The sequence below is a fragment of the Schistocerca americana genome, chromosome X, assembly GCF_021461395.2.
Source record: "Schistocerca americana isolate TAMUIC-IGC-003095 chromosome X, iqSchAmer2.1, whole genome shotgun sequence".
NCBI classification, from domain to species: Eukaryota; Metazoa; Arthropoda; class Insecta; order Orthoptera; family Acrididae; genus Schistocerca; species Schistocerca americana.
In genome coordinates, this window is record NC_060130.1 from 355345499 (window position 1) to 355363656 (window position 18158).

An 18158-nucleotide genomic window follows, 5' to 3' on the forward strand; every position below is an offset into this window, starting at 1 on the left:
GGTGAGAAAACTTGGATTTCATGGTCGAGTGGCTGCTCATAAGCCACATATCACGCCGGTAAATGGCAAACGACGCCTCGCTTGGTGTAAGGAGCGTAAACATTGAGCGGTTGAACCGTGGAAAAACGTTGTGTGGAGCGACGAATCACGGTACACAATGTGACGATCCGATGGCAGGGTGTGGGTATGGCGAATGCCCGGTGAACGTCATCTGCCAATGTGTGTAGTGCCAACAGTAAAATTCGGAGGCGGTGGTGTTATGGTGAGGTCCTGTTTTTCATGGAGGGGGCTTGCATCTCTTGTTGTTTTGCGTGGCACTATCACAGCTCAGGACTACATTGATGTTTTAAGCACCTTCTTGCTTTCCACTGATGAAGAGCAATTCGGGGATGGCGTCTGCATCTTTCCACACGATCGAGCACCTGTTCATTGTGCACGGCCTGTGGTGCAGTGGTTACACACAATAACATCCCTGTAATGGACTGGCCTGCACAGAGTCTTGACCTGAACTCTATAGAACACGTTTGGGATGTTTTGGAACGCCGACTTATTGTCAGGCCTCACCGACCGACATCGGTACCTCTCTTCAGTGCATCACTCCGTGAAGAATGGACTGCCATTCCCCAAGAAACGTTCCAGCACCTGATTCAACGTATGTCTGCAAGAGCGAAAGGTGTCATCAAGGCTAAGGGTGCGCCAAAATCACACTGAATTCCAGCATTACCGATGGAGGGCGAAATGAACTTGCAAGTCATTGTCAGCCAGGTGTCCAGATACTTTTCATCACATAGTGTAGGGGTATCTGTTGAGAGGCCAGACAAACGTGTGGTTCCTGAAGAGGGGTAGCAGCCTTTTCAGTAGTTGCAGGGGCAGCAGTCTGGATGATTGACTGATCTGGCCCTGTAACACTAACCAAAACGGCTGAAAGCAAGGGGAAACTACAGCCGTAATTTTCCCATAGGGCATGCGGCTTTACTGTGTGGTTAAATGATGATGGCGTCCTCTTGGGTAAAATATTCCGGAGGTAAAATAGTCCCCCATTCGGATCTCCGGGCGGGGACTACTCAAGAGGACGTCGTTATCAGGAGAAAGAAAGTTGGCGTTCTACGGATCGGAGCGTGGAATGTCAGATCCCTTAATCGGGCAGGTAGGTTAGAAAATTTAAAAAGGGAAATGGATAGGTTAAAGTTAGATATAGTGGGAATTCGTAAAGTTCGGTGGCAGGAGGAACAAGACTTTTGGTCAGGTGAATACAGGCTTATAATACCAAATCAAATAGGGGTAATGCAGGAGTAGGTTTAATAATGAATAAAAAAATAGGAGTGCGGTTAAGCTACTACGAACAGCATAGTGCACGCATTATTGCCGCCAAGATAGACACGAAGCCCACGCCTACCACAGTAGTACAAGTTTATATGCCAACTAGCTCAGCAGATGATGAAGAAATTGATGAAATGTATGATGAGATAAAAGAAATTATTCAGATAGTGAAGAGAGACGAAAATTTAATAGTCATGGGTGACTTGAACTCGAGAGTAGGAAAAGGGAGAGAAGGAAACGTAATAGGTGAATATGGATTGGGGCTAAGAAATGAAAGAGGAAGCCGCTTGGTAGAATTTTGCACAGAGCATAACTTAATCATAGCTAACACTTGGTTCAAGAATCATGAAAGACGGTTGTATACATGGAAGAATCCTGGAGATACTAGAAGGTATCAGATAGATTATATAATGAAAGAAAAAGATTTAGGAATCAGGTTTTAAATTGTACGACATTTCCAGGGGCAGATGTGGACTCCGACCACAATCTATTGGTTATGAACTGTAGATTAAAACTGAAGAAAAGCCGGCCGAAGTGGCCGTCCGGCTCTAGGCGCTACAGCCTGGAACCGAGCGACCGCAACGGTCGCAGGTTCGAATCCTGCCTCGGGCATGAATATGTGTGATGTCCTTAGGTTAGTTAGGTTTAATTAATTCTAAGTTCTGGGCGACTGATGACCTCAGAAGTTGTCGCATAGTGCTCAGAGCCATTTTGAACTGAAGAAATTGCAAAAAGGCGGGAATTTAAGGAGATGGGAACTGGATAAACTGACTAAACCAGAGGTTGTATAGAGTTTCAGGGAGAGCATAAGGGAACAACTGACAGAATGGGGGAAATATGTACAGTAGAGGAAGAATGGGTAGCTTTGAGGGCTGAAGTAGTAAAGGCAGAAGAGGGTGAAGTAGGTAAAAAGACGAGGGCTAGTAGAAATCATTGGGAAATAGAAGAGGTACTGAATTTAATTGATGAAGGAGAAAATACAAAAATGCAGTAACTGAAGCAGGCAAAAAGGAATACAAACGTCTCAAAAATGAGATCGACAGGAAGAGCAAAATGGCTAAGCAGGGATGGCTAGAGGACAAATGTAAGGATGTAGAGGCTTATCTCACTAGGGGTAAGATAGATACTGCCTACAGGAAAGTTAAAGAGATCTTTGGAGAAAAGAGAACCACTAGTATGAATATCAAGAGCTCAGATGGAAACCCAGTTCTAAGAAAAGAAGGGAAAGCAGAAAGGTGGAAGGAGTATATAGAGGGTCTGCACAAAGGCGATGTAGTTGAGGACAATATTATGGAAATGGAAGAGGATGTAGATGAAGATGAAATGGGAGATATGATACTGCGTGAAGAGTTTGACAGAGCACTGAAAGACCTAAATCGAAACAAGGCCCCAGAAGTAGGCAACATTCTATTAGAACTACTGATAGCCTTGGGAGAGCCAGTCCTGACAAAATTCTACCATCTGGTAGAGCAAGAGGCATGAGACAGGCGAAATATCCTCAGATTTCAAGAAGAATATAATAATTCCAATCCCAGAGAAAGCAGGTGTTGGCAGATGTGAAAATTACCGAACTATCAGTTTAATAAGTTACGGCTGCAAAATACTAACGCGAATTCTTTACAGACGAATGGAAAAACTGGTAGAAGCCGACCTCGGGGAAGATCAGTTTGGATTCCGTAGAAATATTGGAACGCGTGAGGCAATACTGACCCTCCGACTTACCTAAGAAGATAGATTAAGGAAAGGCAAACCTACGTTTCTAGCATGTTTAGAGTTAGAGAAATCTTTTGACAATGTTGACTGGAATACTCTCTTTCAAATTCTGAAGGTGGCAGGGGTAAAATACATTGAGTGAAAGGCTATTTACAATTTGTACAGAAAGCAGATGGCAATTATAAGAGTCGAGGGACATGAAAGGGAAGCAGTTGTTGGGAAGGGAGTGCGACAGGGTTGTAGCCTCTCCCCGATCTTATTCAATCTTTATATTGAGCAAGCAGTAAAGGAAACAAAAGAAAAATTCGGAGTCGGTATTAAAATCCCTGGAGAAGAAATGAAAACTTTGCGGTTCGCCAATGACATTGTAATTCTGTCAGAGACAGCAAAGGACTTGGAAGAGCAGTTGAACGGAATGAAAGGTGGATATAAGATGAACATCAACAAAAGCAAAACGAGGATAATGGAATGTAGTCGAATTAAGTCGGGTGATGCTGAGGGAATTAGATTAGGAAATGAGACACTTATAGTAGTAAAGGCGTTTTGTTATTTGGGGAGCAAAATAACTGATGACGGGCGAAATAGAGAGGATATAAAATGTGGACTGGCAATGGCAAGGAAAGCGTTTCTGAAGAAGAGAAATTTGTTAACATCGAGTATGGATTTAAGTGTCAGGAAGTCGTTTCTGAAGGTATTTGTATGGGGTGTAGCCATGTATGGAAGTGAAATATGGACGATAAATAGTTTGGACAAGAAGAGAATAGAAGCTTTCGGAATGTGGTGCTACAGAAGAATGCTGAAGATTATATGGGTAGATCACATAACTAATGAGGAGGTACTAAATAGAATTGGGGAGGAGTTTGTGGCACAACTTGACTAGAAGAAGGGATCGGTGATACGACATGTTCTGAGGCATCAAGGGATGACCAATTTAGAATTGGGGGGCAGCGTGGATGGTAAAAATCGTAGAGGGAGACCAAGAGATGAATACACTAAGCAGATTCAGAAGGATGTAGGTTGCAGTTGGTACAGGGAGATGAAGAAGCTTGCATAGGATAGAGTAGCATGGAGAGCTGCATCAAACCAGTCTCAGGACTGAAGTCCACAGCAATAACAACAACAACGTCGTAGCTCCTGCAGCATGACAAGCTTCTTTCCTTTCCTTTCATTGTGATATATTTTTAATACTTCCTCATGGGCATTTAAAGCGTGTGCAGTTGTACGGATGAGATCAGCTACTGCTATCTTGTCGTAGACTCTCCCCAGCAGCAGCAGTTCTCAGGTCACTCTGGGAAAAAGTGAATGGTATGTGTATGTTTAACTGTGCTTAAGAGTGTAGATTAACATATTGTCAATGTTTGAATGTTTTCCAGACAGTAGTGTCGCATAATCCCAGTGCTGTTCGGGGTGTCTCCACAAACGTGTTCGGCCTGGAATCTCATTGACTGGAGTAGAATTGAATTGACTGATGAGTCCCGCTTCGAACTGAGTCCCGATGACCAGCGAAGACTTGTCTAGAGACGATATGGACAGCGGTGCAAGATCAATCTGACTGTCGCCCCCCATACCTCCCGACAACCAGGAATGATGGTGTAGGATGATATTTGCATTCATAGTAGGACTATTTCGGTTGTCATCCGCGGAACTTTTACTGCACAGTGTACGTAGACGACATTCTACGTCCCGTTTGGTTGCCCTTCATGGCGAGCCATCCTCGGCTTACATTGCAGCAAGATAATGCCCCGCCAGACACGACAAGAGTTTCTATTACTTATCTTCGTTCTTGTCAAACCCTGCATTGGCCAGTCACGTCGCTGCATCTCTCTCCAATTGAGAACGTTAGGAGCATTATAGGCAGAGTCCTTCAGTCAATCAGGGATTCTGACTATTTAACGTGCCAGCTGAACAGGACTTGGCACGATTCCTCAAGAGGACGGCTGACAACTCCATCAATCAATGCCGAACCGAATACCTGCTTGCATAAAGACCAGAGGCGGACCAGGGCGCTATTTACTTTTTCGATTTGTCAAGCTCTTTCTGTAGAACAAATCATACAAATTTTCCTGAACTTGTAATCATTTGTTTGTCTGTACATGTACACCACAACTATCGATTTCCGTCCCTTTCGGGCAATTTCTTCGTGGTGCGTCGGTTGGTTCCTTTTCTTTTCCTCTTAGAGGGTATACCGGAAAGTTAGATCGAATACTGTTGGTGGAGGTGCGTTTATAGCCGCAAGTAATACGATAAAATCTACTGAAATTCCGAATCCGACATAATTTTGGTGAAAATAGGTGATAAAGGTGGATCAAACATGCAATCTGGATGTTTTTATATAACCCTACCTCAGGAACATTAGCGGCGCAGCATTTGAGACGGAACTTGGGCCGGCCGGAGTGGCCGAGCGGTTCTAGGCGCTACAGTCTGGAACCGCGCGACCGCTACGCCGGAGGTTCGAATCCTGCCTCGGGCATGGATGTGTGTGATGTCCTTAGGTTAGTTAGGTTTAAGTAGTTCTATGTTCTAGGGGACTGATGACCTCAGAAGTTAAGTCCCATAGTGCTCAGAGCCATTTGAACCATCTGAACGGAATTTGGAGAACGTGGCGTATAAATTTCCTGTTGATGTTACAGTATTAAGGAGAGATTTCAGCTTAACAGCTATCGGCAGAGAGAGTCAAGCTATTAGGGTGGGAACCAGGGGCAAGAAATCGCGTGAAATTGTTCTGTTTGGCTTATTCAAAAATTATGTTGAGCTGTTTATCAGATAACAGACTCGTGAAGGTAATACTTTAGATTTAGTTGCGACAAACATGCCACATATTTCGACTCAGTTGACGTATAATAGTAAGTCAACGATCATATGGCCGATATAGCATCACTGAATTGGACTATAAATAGGAGTGCAGAGATAGTGTGGAAGATATTTCTGTTCAGTAAGTGCGACAAAATATAGAGCTGAGATTTCTTGAGCGTCAACATAAGACATACATCTTTGAGACTGAAAATATTGAGAACAACTGGATGAAGTTCAAGAGCATTGGACAATACTCCTAGACAGCACATACCGAGCAACGTTGTGAGGGATGGGTAGCATCCGCCGTGGTTCGACAGCCGAGTTAGTAGGCTACTCCGAAAGGAAAGCGAGGTTTACTGCCAAAGCCTCAGCGATAAACAAAAATTTGATCGAAGCCAAAATTAGCTTAAGAAGGCCATGTGTAAGGCGTCCAACGAATTCAGATGTATAATTCTATGTAGCGATCTGACAAGAAAAACCTAGTAAGCTTTGGACTTAGGTTGAATCAGTAAACGAATCAAAGTCATCTGTCCAGACACTGTGACGACAATGGTATGGAAACATAGGACGACAAAGAGAAGGTCGAATAACTACATCCAGTTTCCAATATTGTTTTATTCAGGAAGATCATGCAGCGGTTCCTCTTTTAAATAGTCGCAAGAATGTCCAAATGATAGATGTCGAAATAAGCGAGCAAGGGGTAGAAACGCAACTGAAATAGATTAACAGAGGAAAGGCGACCGGACCTGACAGGGATACTTATTCGAGTCTACATAAAATATGTGAAAGAACAAGCTTTTATTCCAGAAGCGGTGCACCGTAGGTCGCTGGAAGAGAGAAGCGTTTCTAGTGTTGGAAAAAAATTGTGGGTAATTCCCGTTTTTAAGAAGAATTATCGAACGGGCGCACAGGACTATTGGGCAATATCGCTGACGTCAGTATGTTGCAGAATTTTGGTAGACGTTTTATACTTGTGTATTATGTCATTTCCGGAGACCACAAATGTCCTTTGTAAGAATCAACGTGGATTCTGCAAACAACGACTATGTGAAACTCAGCTCACTGTTTGCCCACGAAAGCCAGAAGGCAGTTGATACCGTCCCCCATGTCGGTGACGTGTACCTTGACGTCCAGAAGGTTTTCGATACAGTTACTGTAGCCTTATGAATAAAATAAGACCGTACTGAGTATCAGACTAGCTTGGAGGTTGGACTGAAGAGTTCCCAGCAAACACGTCCACCCTGCCATCGGTGCGTGCTAAAGCGCCACTTCCCGGACGGGGAGGGGCGCCGAAGGACTGGCGACTAGAGTCGGTGTGACGGGCTTCCTTGATGTAGTTTGTAGACTGTTTTTCACATTTCCCTAGGTACTATCCAAGTCCTTCCTCAGCTACGCGATTCGCTAACGTTTACAAAACTTTCGCTCATTTTCGCTCGCATAATGCTACTCGTAGGCAGTTGGGGTTCAAATATTCCATCCCGGGAGGGTAACGGAGTGGCAACATGAAGAGCATCTGCCCATCCCTTAAATTAACCATGCCACATCCATTAATAACTATGCCGACCCCGCACCAATGCCAGGTAAAGACACAAGAAAAAGAAGAAGAAGAGTTCTTACGAAAAAGAAGAGCTCTTGTCATTCTTAAAGGATATAATTGTTCAGACATTAAGGTAACTTCGGCTGTACCCATAGGGAGTTTTATAGAACCATTATTTGTCAGAATACATGGATAAGCGGGCTATAGGATAACAAAACAACCCCATGAGGCTCTTCGCGAAGAATGCTGTTATATACTGAGAAGTCGCAGCGCTAGAAAATTATAGCGAAATACAACAAGACCTGCAGAGGATCGACACTTGGTGTAATGGATGGAGTTTGCCCCTCAAGATAAACAACAGTAACGTATTGCGCATAAGTGTGCGGAAAGATCCATTATTACGTGATTAAACGACTATAGAACAAGCTCCAGAAGCAGTCACATCCATAAAGTATTCACTATTATTCGTACGGAGCGATTTAAAATGGAACGACCACATAAAACTAATCACAGGTAAGGCAGATCATATAGTGAGACTCACTGGGTGATTCTTCAGGAAGAATAGTCCACCCAGTTAGCTTACAAAACTCACGCTCGTCAGAGTCTTGATTATTACTCAACAGTCTGGCATCCATACCAGATAGGACTGATAGAGGAAACAGAGAAGGTTCAAAGAAAAGTAGCGCGTTTCGTCACAAGTTCATTTACGAGCACTAAAAGAACGAAAGTATAGCGGAGTTGCTCATCTAACTCCAGTGGCAGACGCTGAAAAAAGGTGTTGTGCATTGCGGTGTCGTTTATTGTTAAAATTGCAGTAAACGTATATTCTTAGAAGAGTCCACCGCTATATAATGCTTCTCCCCAGACATGTCTCGCGAAAAGAGCCTGCAAGTAAAATCAGAGCGATTCGACCTCACAAGGAGGCTTACCAACAGTCGTTCTTCCCGTGGTCCATTCGTGACTGGAATAGGAAAGAGGGAACGTTACAGAGGGGCATAAAGCACACAACACGCCATAAGGTGGATTCGGGAATATGGACGTAGATGTAGATGCAGATTTCTAGAGCTGAATGAAGAGCAAACAACCGCCTTCAATAAAACTTTTCCTGGTATGTAAAACTAAAGGTTTGGGCCACTCTCCACCGTGTACATAAATCGCTTGGCAAACTGAACATATTACCGCTTCAACCACTTTGCTTTAAACTTAGAGAGAAGGAAACACACAAAACTGACGTCGTAAGTAGTACACCTATGTCGAATGTTCCTCCGAAGCACTCTATTCGTCTAAAGTGATTTAGGGAAGAGCGAAACACGTGTACCACAATACACTGACGACTTTTCACTTTTACCGAGCAGGAATATAGAAATATTACAATGCATTCGGTTCTCTTGCTCGCGGTCATTCTTGTTTATTTAAAAATTAAATGGTAAATTATAGTAGTATAGCTTAGTAACATTTACCACTCCTTACAACAACGCGCTTCAGGTTCAAAGCTATCATCGTTAGGTTCTCAGTGTTCAAGTTGTCTCATCACAACTATTAAAACAACAACAGCAGCCATCATAAGACAAAATATGACTGAGGAAAACTCTTCATTTCACTTTAAAATCGTTCACTGGTGTCTCCTTCGCAACTCACGAACTGGATAATCCTGTCTGGATTAGGAAATGGTCATTACACCAGATAACTGTATTGTCACAGGGACCACAAGCGTACTTACGCAGAAATTCAATGGAATTGGACAAATGGAAGTCGTACGAAGTAGAGTTATACGATTCACCCGAAACAAATATCTGTAAACTTGGACTGATTCAAACATGGGAGATTAGATCTAAAAATAGACCGTAAGCTTTCGTTCCTTGACCCCTGGTGGTTATCTTGAGCCCAAAAAGGTAAAACAAATTTCTGTGTAGTGTCGGGGGCAGCAGTTTCTGATCCATAGCCAGTTTAATGTTTTTTATAAGGTGAAGCTTTTAAACATACTGCTTTAAAAATTTGTTAAGATAACTTTCGGAAGTGTGTTACTTGAGCCCATTGTTTTTCTCGCGTGATTTGAGCTTAAGTAACCCTGAATCACATTTCTAATTTTCAATTCAGATTTTAATGTGGGCCGAAATAGCCTATAAAATAAATTCATTTGCAAAACTGGAATGCTGTTTGTAAAATGCGTTTTGTAAGTAGGCTGTTTAGGTTTTCTTATTGGTAACGCCACGTAGCGCTCTCTATGAAAATCACTGGCTGTGCTGTGTGCAGTCTGTGGCTAGTTTGCATTGTTGTCTGCCATTGTAGTGTTGGGCAGCTGGATGTGAACAGTGCGTAGCGTTGCGCAGTTGGAGGTGAGCCGCCAGCAGTGGTGGATGTGGGGAGAGAAATGGCGGAGTTTTTAAATTTGTAAGACTAGATGTCTGAACTGCTATGTATATTATGATTTTTCAACACTATTAAGGTAAATACATTGTTTGTTCTCTATTAAAATCTTTCATTTGCTAACTATGCCTATCAGTAGTTAGTGCTTTCCGTAGTTTGAATCTTTTATTTAGCTGGCAGTAGTGGCGCTCGCTGTATTGCAGTAGTTCGAGTAACGAAGATTTTTGTGAGGTAAGAGGTTTGTGAAAGGTATAGGTTAATGTTAGTCAGGGCCATTCTTTTGTAGGGCTTATTGAAAGTCAGATTGCGTTGCGCTAAAAAATATTGTGTGTCAGTTTAAGCACAGTCATGTATAATTTTTCTAAGGGGACGTTTCATATGTCGACCCTTAGCCGAGGTCACTGGAATCTTCTGATTTTTTCTTGTAGTTTGTGTAATTAGTGTAGCTTTTGTTTATTGCTAGCGCGTAATTGTAGAGAGAATCTCCTTTGTAGTTGCAGTCTTTCATTGTTGTACAGTAAAACAGTTGTGGCATGCATGTAGATTTGCACCAAGTATTTCGCAGCTGCGTTTGCAATTAACTAGATATTATTTTCAGCGCTATGTTAATGTGTTCTCTTATTTTTGCCCTTCAAATTATGCTTTTCTGTGTTACCGTGTGAAACATTGTGTCAATAATGGCGTGTGAAAAACGTAACACTAGGCTCCAAAGTAAACTGAGAAATAATAGTGACGACGAGCGTAGCTTACCAGCACCACTGTGTAATGAATTAACAGACATTCAAAGTAGTAATTTGGTAACTGTGCATAGGGAAATGGAGCGGGTGTCAAATAATGGTGTAGACAGTGAAACAGGTAGTGAACAGGGAAGCATTATCGATCGATCGGTCGGCAACAGCTCGCCTCAGGATTCCGAAATGACAGGACACAATCTTGCAAATACTGTAGATTCAGGTTTTGGGTCCTCACGGTTTTCTCAAATAAGTCAAGACACATTTTCTGCTGGTCAAAATGTGAATGTTGTCGGTGCAAATGCACTGCCGAAAAGCATAGAGGAACAGATTCCAGACACAAATACATTATTATTTTGCAATTAATGCTACAAATGAAACAAAATCAGAGACAAACACAGCAACAGTTAGACACAATGGAACAAAATCTTCAGAAGTTAGACACAGTGGAACAAAATCTTAAAAAGTTAGACACAATGGAACAAAATCTTCAAAAGTTAGACACCACGCTTGAACAAACACGTGAAGATTTAACTACTGAGTTACATAACATCGAATCGAAATGTCAAAAAGTCTGTAATGACGTAAAAACACAAATTTGTGAGCATTTCCAACCTATTTTTTCGCCTCATGAAAATGCATTACAGAATCACGAAGCAGCCATAAAAGAACGGCAAACTATTGTTCATGAAAATCACGACACTTTGCAAGCTAAAATTGACTCAGTTGCATCTACCGATTCAGTTACGCAACTTGCAAAGACTCAGTAAAACTTAAAGGACACAGTAGATACGATTTCAACACAAATGGACAATCTGAAACTTGGTTCAGAAAAACACACAGAGGAAATAATTTCACTATCGGATAAAGTAGCCGAACTTTCAGATCAGTTCACTAACTTATCTACAAAGGTAGATGATGATCTGAATGACACAAGACCTGTAGCCTTCACAGACACTGAAGAGTATGAACAAATTAGAAAATTCAAACAAAATCAAAATCAAATCAATACACAGTACAAAAGAGAAATCCGAAAGTACAAGATCAGTTGACACAAGTAATACAAGAATTACCTATTTCAGAGGACACTCGCGCTCCAGTACGGGAAGAGGGACATAGAAATACAGAACAACCACAAAATAATAACACAGGACACTTCGGTAATTATGAAAGAAATTGGCAAGGCGCATTGGATTTTGAGATGGAACCGCCGAAACGAAGTAACAATGAGCGATGTGCGACTCGCCGACACGATGATTTTGACTATAAGCTGTTCATTACTACACGTAAATTTAAAACATTTAAGAATTCTGGCAACGACATTCATCCACAAGCGTGGCTCCATCAATTCTCTCATTGTTTTCCTCCCAGCTGGTCATTAGAGCACAGATTAGAATTTATGTGTGGCTATTTAGAGAATGAACCAGCTGTAAGAATGCGAACGGTCATTCACGATTGCCACAGTGAAGGAGAATTTTATGATGCCTTCTTCTCACCATATTGGTCGCAAGCTACACAAGACCGAGTAAAACATAGCATCATAATGACGACACATTTCGAAGAATCTGACTTTTCCAGTCTTGTGAAATATTTTGAAGACATGTTACACAAGAATCAGTATCTTTCAAACCCATACAGCCCCTCAGAACTCATCCGCATTTGCTTAATCAAATCGCCTGAACATTTACGACGTATTATTTTGGCAGGACGTTGCAAAGACGACATTGAAGCTTTTCAGGGACTCTTACAAGAACTGGAAATTGACACTGAGAATCGCGGAACGCGAAAACAGGAGCACAACAATTACAGGTCACATCTGTCACAATTCCGCGATGACAGAAATAATACACGACAAGGCTATTCTTACAACGTAAATCGTGACCAAAACAGACGCCACCCGTATGACAACCGTTTGCCGAGTAGTAATAATTACAGGGAAAGATCACCTCTCCGCGGTAATGACTATCACAGAGACAATCAGAGAAACAGACAATATGGGAACCAAAATAATTATTATCAAGGGAGAAAGAATAACTTTAGATGTAACGGTCCAGCGCGCAGTTACGATTCAGGGAGAAATTCTCCACCACGTGACCGACAAGAAAGAAACTATGGAATCTACCGACATGACGACAGACGATATGATCGTAACAACAGACCTGAATTGCATCAGAACTGGCGGGATTCAAACAGGTGAATTTGTAGAAGTTAGGTCTCTAAATCCCAATAACGACGCGCGCCAACGAAGACACAATAGGCAATGACTCATACCGCTGGCAGCCACAAAACGTACTTATGAAACTGACGACGCAGCTGCCGTAGCTAGTAATTACGTAAAAATGGAAGACATTAGGGATCTCTTACTGCAGGAACACGACGTAAAACATAACAACATTGCATATCCTGTGATTCACATTACTGTAAATGACGTAAAATTTACGGCAGTACTTGACTCTGTCAGTCCCATTTCAGTAATAAGTGAAAGAGCTTTTAGCAAATGCAACAAATCGAACGATTGCCCCACACTTCCGTTACGTAAGATTAAATTACAAGGTGCAATCATTGGAAAAAGTGTAGATGTACGCCAACAAACCAACTTAGAATTCTTTTGTCAAACCCACAGCTTCTCTATAAACTTTCTTATTGTTCCATTATTGTCGACGGAAATTATACTGGGAGTAGACTTTTTGAATGAATACAAAGCAATCTTAAACTTTCACGATGCTGAAATAAGTTTAGAGAAAGAAGGTAAATCAATAGCTTTGAAATTTGAAGATTGGCTCTCAAACCATGACGAGGAAATTAATCGGCTTTACCTTCTGTTAGACAACAGTTCGGAATTTTCTATGGAACTAGACACTAACAATCACTCTGCAAGTACTGACAGGGATGATATCGACGGCATATTTGAAACTAATGAGTTAATTCAGAATAATATTCAAACAATTGAGAATTGTAATGACACTGATAGGCAGGACCTTTTTGAGATTTTACAAGCACATTCCACAGTTTTTACTCACAAAACAGGAACAATCAAGGGATTTCAATACCAATTTCGTGTTCGTGAGCATACTAAATTTTGTGTTAGACCATACGTAATTCCAGCACATTATAGGGACCGTGTTAGAACAGAAATACAATCTATGCTTGATGAGGGCATTATTGAGCCTGCAGTAAGCTCATACAACAATCCATTACATGTTGTTGAGAAGAAAACTGGATCGATCAGGCTTGTCTTAGATTCGAGACAAATCAATACTATCATTATTCCTGAAACAGACAGGCCGCAAACGTTGGAAGAACTTCTTCAAAATTTTAATGGTGTAAAAGTGTTGTCTTCCACTGATCTCAGATCCAGCTTTTATCAGATCGAACTTCATCCTGAATGTAGAAAATACACAGCTTTCCTTTGTTTCGGCGTTTGTTATCAGTTTCGGAAACTTCCGTTTGGTTTGAATATTTCTTCGGCAGCATTCATTCGCGGGCTAAATTCCATATTACCTGATTTCTTAAAACGTCACATCACCTTATATGTGGACGATATTCTAATAGCAGAAGCTTCATGGAAACAACATAATCGCATCCTCAACAGTTTGTTACGTATTTTCGCAGAATCTGGAATTACAGTTAACTTGGAAAAGTCTGAATTCGGTAGGTCAAAGGTGAGGTTTCTGGGACATATTATTTCTTCTGAAGGCGTTCAGCCGAATCCTGAAAAGTTAGAAGCAATCAGAGCCATTCCAGTTCCATCCACAAAACAACAAGTCCGCAGTTTTCTAGGTCTCATAAATTTTTACCGTCGTTTTCTGAATATGCAAATTCTTGTTACACCAAAACTTTGTTCTCTCACTGGAAAAAATACTATTTGGAACTGGGACGAACAAGCACAGTTGGAATTCAATTCTTTGAAAGAATCGCTACCGAACGCGCCAATACTAGCTCATCCAGATCTGTCACAAGATTTCTGCCTTAGCACGGATTCTTCTAAAGTCGGTCTTGGTACCCATTTATTTCAAGAAGCCATAGAAAATGACACTACCGTTCAGAAAACCATTGCTTTTGCTAGCCGAGTGCTAACAAAATCTGAAAAAAATTATTCCGTTACTGAATTAGTAGCTTTAGCTATCGTTTGGGCATTTAACAAATTCCATTTCTTTCTTTCCGGTAAGCACGTAAAAGTATACAGTGATCATTGTGCATTACAATTTCTTATGTCTTCAAAATTAAATCATGACAGGTTAAAACGTTGGGCATTGTTTCTGCAAGAATTCCACTTCACAGTAGTCTACATTCCCGGCAAGGAGAACATTGTTGCGGACGCACTGTCACGCGCACCGGCTGGGCTTGAGAAAAGTACACAGAAGGCAACCTCGAGAAAAATTTCAGTATTCTTTACATTCAGAAAGTCGCCTTTGAAAACTTCATCACCACATCTTTAAAGGACATTGCTCATGAACAAGATAAAGATCCGATTTGGAAACACATCAATAGCAAATGGCATGAAAATACACACACACACATTCGGCATTATTGTCTGATTAGAAACAACATACTGTTCAAACGCTGCACTGTTGATGACAAGCTATGGGTACTTTGCATTCCTGACAATTTTGTTAATAAGCTCAATTGGTACATTCATTTCAGCTATGCACATTTTGACCCACGAAAATGTTATCATATTCTTCAAACGACTTGTTATTTTAACAATATGGAAAAGAGAATTCGAAGAGTCTTGTCTATTTGTAAACTTTGTCAAAAGGCGAAACCATCTACTATCTCCCATCGTGATCTGCTGTTTTCTATCATTCCTTCGAAATTCAAAGAATTTGCTGCAGTTGCTCTCTTGGGACCGCTTGTCAGAACATCTAATGGATTTTCGTACGTTCTAGTCGCTGTTGAACTTACTTCAAAATTTGTTTCTTTCACTCCGTTACGTAAAGCCACTGGACGGTCTGTATCCAACGCCTTTGTTAAAAATTTCTTACGTGAAGTTGGACACGTCATTTCAGATAACGGACCGCAATTCAGATCTGCTGTTTGGTCATGCATGCTTCGTAATCATAAAATCAAACCTGTTTTTATTTCATTGTACTCACCACATTGTAACCCCTCCGAACGGATTATGAAGGAAATCAATAAGCTTTGTAGACTTTACTGTCACAGAAAGCATCAGCATTGGGACAGATATTTACACTTATTTCAAAACGTGCTGAATGAAATGCCTCATGACTCCACTGCTTTACCACATACTCTTGTACTGAAGAATGAAGAACCACCGAACAGAATCAGAGCGCTTGTACCTTTCCCGAATACACGTAAACTTCGACACAAAGACATAATTGATTTGGCTATTATAAATATAAAATCTGCAGCAGACAAAAGGAGAAAACTACACGGTAAAGCAAATGCAAAGAAATTATATATTGGTCAGAAAGTTCTCATTAAAGCTCATTCATTGTCACAAGAAGAAACACTTGAGTCACAAATTCTTTCTAGTTTACGATGGACTTTACAGAATCCGACGTAGACCACATGATAATTGCGTTGAAGTTGAAACTCTGCGTACTAGGAAGAGTAAAGGTTTACACCACATTTCACATGTAAAACCGTTTATTGAAAGATAATCTGCTTTTTAACTTTGTCTTTGCCATATAACTTATCACTTTACATTACTAGTATGCTTTGTCAGACTTAGAACCTGTTAACATGCAACAATGTTTGAAGTTAAATATCCAGTCAAGAACCAAGATAACTTATTTAAACAGAAATTACGAATGCATTGTTATTGTGAACAGACGACTCAGTGTTATTGTGTGTGTACATTCTTGGTTGTTAGTTGCACGATTACGTAACGACTACAAGGCTCACATACTTAGAACATATACTGCTAATGAGATTTTAATGCAACATTTTGGTTTACTTGAAAATACATTCTGGATTTAAAGTACTTTCTGTGAGATACCAGATGACAAAGTGGTTAGTTTATGCAACAGCTACAAGATTTTATCACGACGCTACTAATGAGTGACAATTTACAATGTTGCTTTTGCTGTGTATCTGTTTTATATCTGCACAGTTTTTCTGAATTCTTCTGGAAAGTAAAACATGTTTTAGTAGTAACTTTTGTGGTATAGCTACAAGGGGACAGCCTTTTCCATAGCACAACAATACGTTACAGCACAGTACTTTCTTCAGCACGGCAATAAGCGTAATAACTAAGATATCTATACGCAAAGCATTTCACTTTTGTTTATCATGAGGTAAGTACATTGACTTCTGCAGAACTTAACTTTCGGAGGACGATAACTACGACACTTCCACAGAGATTATCTTACAACAAGACGCACAGTTTAGCGCTACAGTACACGTATTTGAGTGATTAATTTTGTACTTAAAACATTTATTTTTAAAGATATTTGAAGTACAATTATACAAAGGTTTTCCGTGATACATTTCACTCCATTGCTGTAATCTGTAACACCTGAGGGTATAATTACATTAATCCTCAGGGGGGTAAACGCTTACTTTGTGTACCATGTGTTTGGCAAGCACAAGGAGCCATACCTAATATGGTATTTGCTTATACAACTTTACACATCGGTACCATATTTCTCTAACACAGAATTACACAGCTATTTGATTATTTAACAGAGAAACAAACATTTTTTACTACATCAGTGACAGATGTTTATGTAACTACTTATGAATTGTATTTTGTCTGTACTTTGTGAATTGTTCATATTTTTTCGGAACCATTGTGATACTGTGAGAGCTTTGAATGATGTATTTGGTATGAGATCATGATTTTTAAAGTACGTTTGAGATAGATGACACTATTGAAATGAGCAGAGAATTTTCTTTAGGTTTTGAAATTATTGCAGAAAGCTATGACGTTTTTGAGATTTGGCTGAGTTTTTATGATGTGTAATAAGGTAAGGAATAATGAGTAGTGGTTAGGGACTCTGATTTGTGGAAAAGGATGTTGGAATCCGAGAATCGTACTTTAAGAGTTATGAAATGTGTGTATATGCGAGAATGTATCACTATGCTGGCGAAAATTTTTTGGACACTGTTATATTTACAGGATTTTGTTTCTACAGATTTGATACGCAAATTTTCGACCTGTGAAATTTTTATATGAGACTGTCACTGTAGTGCAAACTGGTGTCGTAAATATTTCCGTAAGAAAGTTAAGTGACCACCTGCACGTAATGCGTCATGGGCACCCAGCTGCGAGACAGTCGCCTGGAAAAAAAGCATTAGTGTGTGGCTTTCAGAGGCACAGTTGAAAAAAAAGAGGCCATTATCCTCGCTATTGACATTCCTTTGTAGAAAGCAACGCAAATACGACACGCTCAAACTTGAAAACATATGATTATACTGTGGAGCTCTTAATTTATGATATTTACTAAAATGCCTAATGAAACGATGAGAAACATTTCATGGCTATTGTCTTGCTAGTTGAGAGAAATGCCATATGGCTTGCTTTATGTATTTATTTACTCATTTTGTTTAATATCTAGCTTCTAGCTGCACTGCAGCATTGGTTAAAATAAAATTTAATAGATGTACTAATATAAATATTTTATGCCAGTAAATAATTTTATGATCTATTCAAAAAAACGAAGGAGCATAAAAAGACATTTCCCTTCACAGGAATTGCATACGGAATTTTCTTTTCAACTACTTGTTAATTT